This window comes from Vombatus ursinus, unplaced genomic scaffold, assembly GCF_900497805.2.
Source record: "Vombatus ursinus unplaced genomic scaffold, bare-nosed wombat genome assembly UNPS02007503.1, whole genome shotgun sequence".
Classification (NCBI taxonomy): Eukaryota; Metazoa; Chordata; class Mammalia; order Diprotodontia; family Vombatidae; genus Vombatus; species Vombatus ursinus.
Window position 1 is genome coordinate 2,266 of NW_020947281.1, and position 6,178 is coordinate 8,443.

The window sequence follows — 6,178 nt, forward strand, 5'->3', positions numbered from 1 at the left end:
AATAATCTATAGGGTATGTGGGGGTGCATTGTGTTTTGCCCATATAGGTTATGTATGTCCACATAGGTCTATCTAGATGTGACTCACAAAGAGACAAGATTAAATATCTTTAGCGTTTTCTCCCTCCCACCCTTCTCCAAGGAAGCCTTTGATTCCAACGGCTACTCTACTCTCCTAAGACAGAGGGGGCACTAGGCTAGAACTATATCTATTTGCTCCCTTAAAAACAATACCTACAGCCTTGAGGCCACATGTGGCCTTCTAGGTCCTCTGCTGCGGCCTTTTGACTGAGTCCAAGTTTTACAGAACAAATCTTCTTTTTGGTTTGTTTTAAGGGTAACAAACTTTTATTAGTTTCTCTTGAAAATGCAGGTTAGGGAGAACAGAGGTCACTTAAGTTGGTGACGCATTTGCACTTTTTACAAAACAGGGAGCAAGATCCCTGGATGCCAAACAGATATACCTCCCTCCACGCTAACCCTCCCCTTAAAACACATTAATTTAAATTGATCCCATTTCAACATATGCCCCAATGCCTCAAAAAGTTATAATTGCTTCTAGAAAGATAAACATTTTCTGACTAAATTAAGAGGATTATTAGTTTCAGCTCCTCAATCTTCAGAAAAGGAAGGGGAAAAAAATGTCAGGAGAATCATTTAATTTGCAAGGTTTTGTTTTTTGTTTTTGTTATAGCCGGTATAGATTTGGAAGGTTCCTCCCCCCAACAAGTCTGATACCACTGTGTTCAGCTTGGCAATGTGAAGAGACACATTGGTTCTGGTGGTGAAGGAGAACCCACCAGAAGAGATCAGTCTGAATGAACTGATTTCGAGGCTTTATGTTCACTTCCCCTTTAGTCCCCAATGTCCTTCCCATGAAGCTTGAGACCAATGACTCTTTCGATCTCGCCTAAGACCTGATTATTAGGAATGGCCCGTTCACACTCATAGTCAGCAATAACTTGGGGCTTTTCGTTGATTTTTGTGGCCAGATCCTTCTGTGTCAGCCCCTGGCTCTGCCAGCCCTGTTGGATCACTTTGCCCACTTCTAGTGACCCTGTCATGGTGAAGTTCCTCAGTCTCTGGGTCCAGCTTGGCTCTGGTTCTTTGTGATGGAGTGCTGTTTGTTTTGGCTAGCAGCCCATTTCTTAGAAGTCTCCACATCTTCTCATCTTCTCTGAGCTGTTAAGATGGCCTGCTTGGACTTGGCCTGAGCCACGGGGGACCCTTCTTGTGTAGCACTGTCACCGTGTTCCAGTCGCTCTCAGTCACAGTGAGGATGTAAATGGAGGAGTCTCCACTCTCAGGGAAGCCAGACTTAGGGAGCAACGCAATGCAATACTCTGCCTGCCTCAGTCTCTCAACAAATCCTTTTATTAAGGGGATTTGTTCTATGAAGTTAGGATTCAGTCAAAGGGCTGTACTTGAGGACTTAGAGGGCCACATGTGACCTTGAGGGCAAAGGTTGCCCACCTTTGGTCTAGGGGAAGTAATTTTTAAGTTTAAGCAGTGCTCTTGATCGTTAGCCCTTATCAGTAAAGGAATGTCCCAAGATATATACAAGGCTTGACTTCCTTTCCCAAATAACTGTTCCACATGAATGATACATAGAGAATCTTGAATAAAACCAATTATCCGAACAGATAGCAAGCAGAAATAAGAAAAAGTATACATGTAAGAATATACCAGATGATACAGAATGAATGAAGTTTCCCATTGGCAGTGAGATAACTCAATTCAACCAAAGGAGAGAATCTCAGATCTCACCCAGGATGGTGGTGGTAGAGTTTCCAAAGTCTCCAGTGTAGTAAACTGGGGTTGGGAACATGATTAAGGTGCCATCTCCTCTACATGCCAGCTCTTCTTAGAGTCTTCCTCTCTCTTCAGGGATCTGAGTCTCTCTTTTGGTAGAAGGGTCACTCACTGATTGTGGGTATGAAATGCTAGACCCTTTGATGGTTACACTACAATATCAAATGATTTTGCCTAACTTTTCATTTTATTTTAATGAGGCTGGTACTATGAAGAGTAATTGGGAAATGGCTGTGGTGTGAAAAACAAAGTGCATCAATATAACATTTCTACAAAAGAATATTAGAAGTAGAAAACAAGCATTTAATAAGCTCCTATTATATGCCAGGTACTATGCTAAGCAATTTTCAAATGTTATCTCAATTGATCCTTACAAAATTCTGTGAGGTAGGTGCCATTCTTCTTCTCATTTTACAGTTGAGGAAATTGAGGCAGAAATAAGTTAGGTGTCGTGCCAAGGGTCACACACCTATTATGTATATAAGGCCAGATTTAAGATGTTTCAGCCATCTATCGGGAGAGAGGAACAATGAAAGAATGTTGGCTTCAATTATATATGCACTGGTATCTATGATATATAAAAAGATCCAGAGGAAGACTGTCATTTAAAAAAATGGAACCTATGTGGATTTACCTTGTTGAAAAACAGGGATAAGGATCATTAAATACACACCATTTATAATAAATCCTTGTTATGACTGGCATTGCCTTTCACTTTACTGTATCATATATAATTCAATGAAAGGCTCTAGGTTGGGCCATTATCCTGGCTTTGCACACTCCCAGACCACCTTTCTTTCTGGGATTTCCTTTTTGACTTGAGATTAGATTATTTTTCCACCCAGAGCTATAACTTCCAGCAAGGTTACCATTAAATGAAAAAAGGAAAAAGCAAGAGTGGTGGTAGTAAAGGGGTGAATATCCTTTATTCCAAATGCATTAAAAAAAAACCAAATACAACTCCTAGAATTTGGAGAAGGGAATAGTTTCCATTATAGAGATGTATAACTAATATGTGTTAAAAGACTTTCTAATTAGCTGTGTCCATGGAGCTCTGATAGCTGGGTGTGATGGCCCACTCTTATAATCTCTGCTGCTGGGGAGTCTGAGGCTATTGGATTGCTTGAGTTTAGGAGTTCTGAGATGCAGTGTGCCAAGCCAGTGTCTGCTCTAAATCTGGCACCAAAATAGTGAGCCCAAGATCAGGGAGCTGCTAGGCTGGCCAAGGACAGGTAAACTGGCTTAGGTTGGAAACAGAGCAAGTCAAAGCTCCTATGCTGATTAGAAAGGGGAGATCAGACCTGGGAGTGGCTTCTGTACTTGCAGTGTGGGTGAAATAAGGAGGGAGAGAGAGAGAGAGAGAGACAGAGACAGAGAGACAGAGAGACAAAGAGAAAGGAAGGAAGGAAGAAAGGAAAGAAGGAAAGAGAGAAAGAAAGAAAAGGGGATGGGAGGAAAAGAGGAAAGAAAATTTTTGAGAGAAAGGAGTGGCAGCATTATACTAATTTGTTGTCTAGATCTCTGTCCAGGTGATAGGGTTCTACTAAGACCTTGATGTGCAAGGAATTCACAAGATAACAGATCAACAGAAGTTCACCTCATGCCAAGTTGGGGAGAGACTAGATAAAGTATTAGGTTGGACAGGAATTTCCTCCTAGTTAGCCTATAGTCTAAATCCCAAATTTGTAGATAACCCAGGCTATATACTACAGTCTTTTATGTATACCTTCTGTTCTCTGTAATTCTGTCATGTTCATCTTCTCTCCATCCTGTGTTTGGAATGCACTTGGTTGAGTTCCTTGACAGATACAATACCAATTCTATAGCATCATGTAGCTCATACAAGTTCAGGGAATTCTTACCCTAATTTCCTCTCCATTCTCACAAACAAGTTGCAGGTCCTTGAGCAATGCTGTATCTCTCCCTGAGGGTTCTAGAGGTACCCCTGAATAGTTAAGGTATCTTAATACTGTCCAGCCTCCACCAATGTACTTCTCCTCCAAACAATATTGAGAATCATTTTAGTCATCCAAATTCTAGAAAGTATTTACTAAGGTGATATTATAAGAAAGGCTGACACAAACATCTTTCCAAAAGTCTATGAATCACTGTCCTACAAGTACATACAGATTTCAGGGGATAGAATGCTCAAGCTTAGAGACCACATGTGGTAAAAGGGTTAACTCACAGCTCCTGGTTACTAGAAATCCTTTTCTTCTATTCATAGGGTACCCAAGAAATTCCTCTTGTGTATGAAATAGATTCTTAGTTAGGCTCCTTGTGGTGCTACGAATCTACATCCAGTCTGCCTCTGGTTTTCAATGCAGATGTAACTAATTTGGAGATGAGGCAAGAACATTGTTGGTAAAGAGGGAAATCCAACATCCTTGGCACCCTTTGAAGTTCACTAGGTCTTCCTCAGGTTAAAGGCAGGGGACCACTCCCCTGGTAGCTTTTAAAAAGAGCCAAACCGGAGTGAGTTGAATCATGTCTGGGATTCTGGGGGAAATTAGTTCTGGTAGTCAAGAAGTGAAATAGTTGTAGAGGGGCAGTTAGGTGTCTTAATCCTCCAACAATTTGGTAGAATTATAGGGCAGCTAGTCATTAGTTGACTGGAGAATAAGCCTCTCCCCTGGTACTTTTTTCTTTCTTTCTTTTTTTTTTTTTTGGTCTAGGCAATGGGGTTAAGTGACTTGCCCAGGGTCACACAGCTAGTAAGTGTTACGTGTCTAAGGTCCTATTTGAACTCAGGTCCTCCTTACTCCAGGCCTGGTGCTTTATCCACTACGACACCTAACTACCCCTCCCCTGGTACCTTTTAAAAAGCAAGATCCAAACCTGACTGAGCAGAATCATTTCTGAGATATGAGGTAAAATTAGTCCCAGCAGTCAGGAATTGAGATGGCAGAGGGGCAGATTCAGGGAACCCAGTAAGGAGCAGCATGAGGGCACCACAATAGGAGAAAGGACATGTGGAGCTTGCAGCATCAGAGTTTTGAGTTGCTTTGTCCACAAGTGTTCCCCACTACGTGCCTATATCTACTTGTCTAGTCCATAAAGTGTCAGTTCTTGTATATTTGTAGGACAGCACACTCCAGCTTTATAGGGGAATGTTGTTTTAAAACTACTGTTCATGCTGTGCTATTTCAGAAAATGCCTTTGCTTTTTTGTATCAACTGGCTAACTGCTGATACACATGTACCAATGGGGGCTCCTCAGCTTTAGTTTTAGGAGTGGGGACCGTTAAAGTAGTAAGAACTTGGGGTGGGGAGGAGGAGGACTCAATTTGTGAATGCTGTTTTTTTTTTTTTTCTGAAACAGGTTCTACATTATCATATACTTGCCAGTAACTTCCCGGGGGCAGCAACGACGTTATGTTCCCCTTTGCAACTCGACCTTTCCCAGCCCAGAGCAGGGTTCGGTGAATGTTTGCTGAATGATTAATGCAATGTTCATTACATGCCATGCCTTTTACCTACCCACCCTGATTGAGTATGCAATGGGGTGGGGAAATCGCAATCGTTCATTTCAAGAACACAGTTTGTCTTCTTTCCTTTGCCTTGCCCTGTTCCTATCCTTGGCCCCAGACCCATTCCCAGCAGCTGTCAAGAAAGAAGGCTGGACTCACTCACCGGTCCACCAAGCCTTAATATACCATCCCAGCACCCCCACCTTCTCTTCTCTCTCTCTTTTTTTTTTTAAAGTTACCTACCTCTTGAACGCCTTCACTCGGTTTCTTTCCTCCCCCCCCCCCCCCTCCTGGTTCTCATTGGTCAAAGGATTCCTTTGTTAGCAAGCAAGGGCCACCATCATTGGTCAGGTCGGGCTGTCCATCGGAGAAGGGGCGAGGCTCTACTTACCCCTCGGCCCCTACCAACTCCCCCCCTCCTTCTAACTCCCTCCCTCCTCTTCTAACCGTGACCCCTCCCCCACCCCCACCCTCTCTCGTTCGATCCCAGGAACGCGCGAGACGCTAGGCTACCATTTGCAACTGCCCGGGAGTGCAAAGGGGAGCGGCGGAGGGTGCCAGCGGGGAGGACTCTTTCCCGAGGAACCATGCAGTGATTTCCCTCGGATAACCTGGACTCGCAGACGAGTCGGAGTGAGGAGCTGTAGCTTCAGAGGATGCGTCCATGGGCCAGCTAAAACGAGAAGGCGGCCGCGGAGGCTGTGGCTGTACGAGCGGAGTAGCCCTGGGAAGCCGCGGCTGGGGATTGTTCCTTAATTGAGGGGGGACCTCCCAGGACCGGCGTTTTTTCACCTGCAGCGTTGCCCTTGCTGGGAAGGGGGGGGGGTTTGGGAGGGGGGAGGGTGGGAGTTGTATTTCTCCGTCCTGTTCAGCCTCTGCTGGCGGGCCCTCGGACCCT

At 44.0% G+C, this 6,178-nt stretch overlaps 1 pseudogene; it reads right to left on the reverse strand.

Moving 5' to 3' along the window:
* Positions 1-751: 751 nt before the first annotated feature.
* On the reverse strand, positions 752-5,946 carry LOC114033841 (annotated as a pseudogene).
* Between the last annotated feature and the right edge of the window lie 232 nt (positions 5,947-6,178).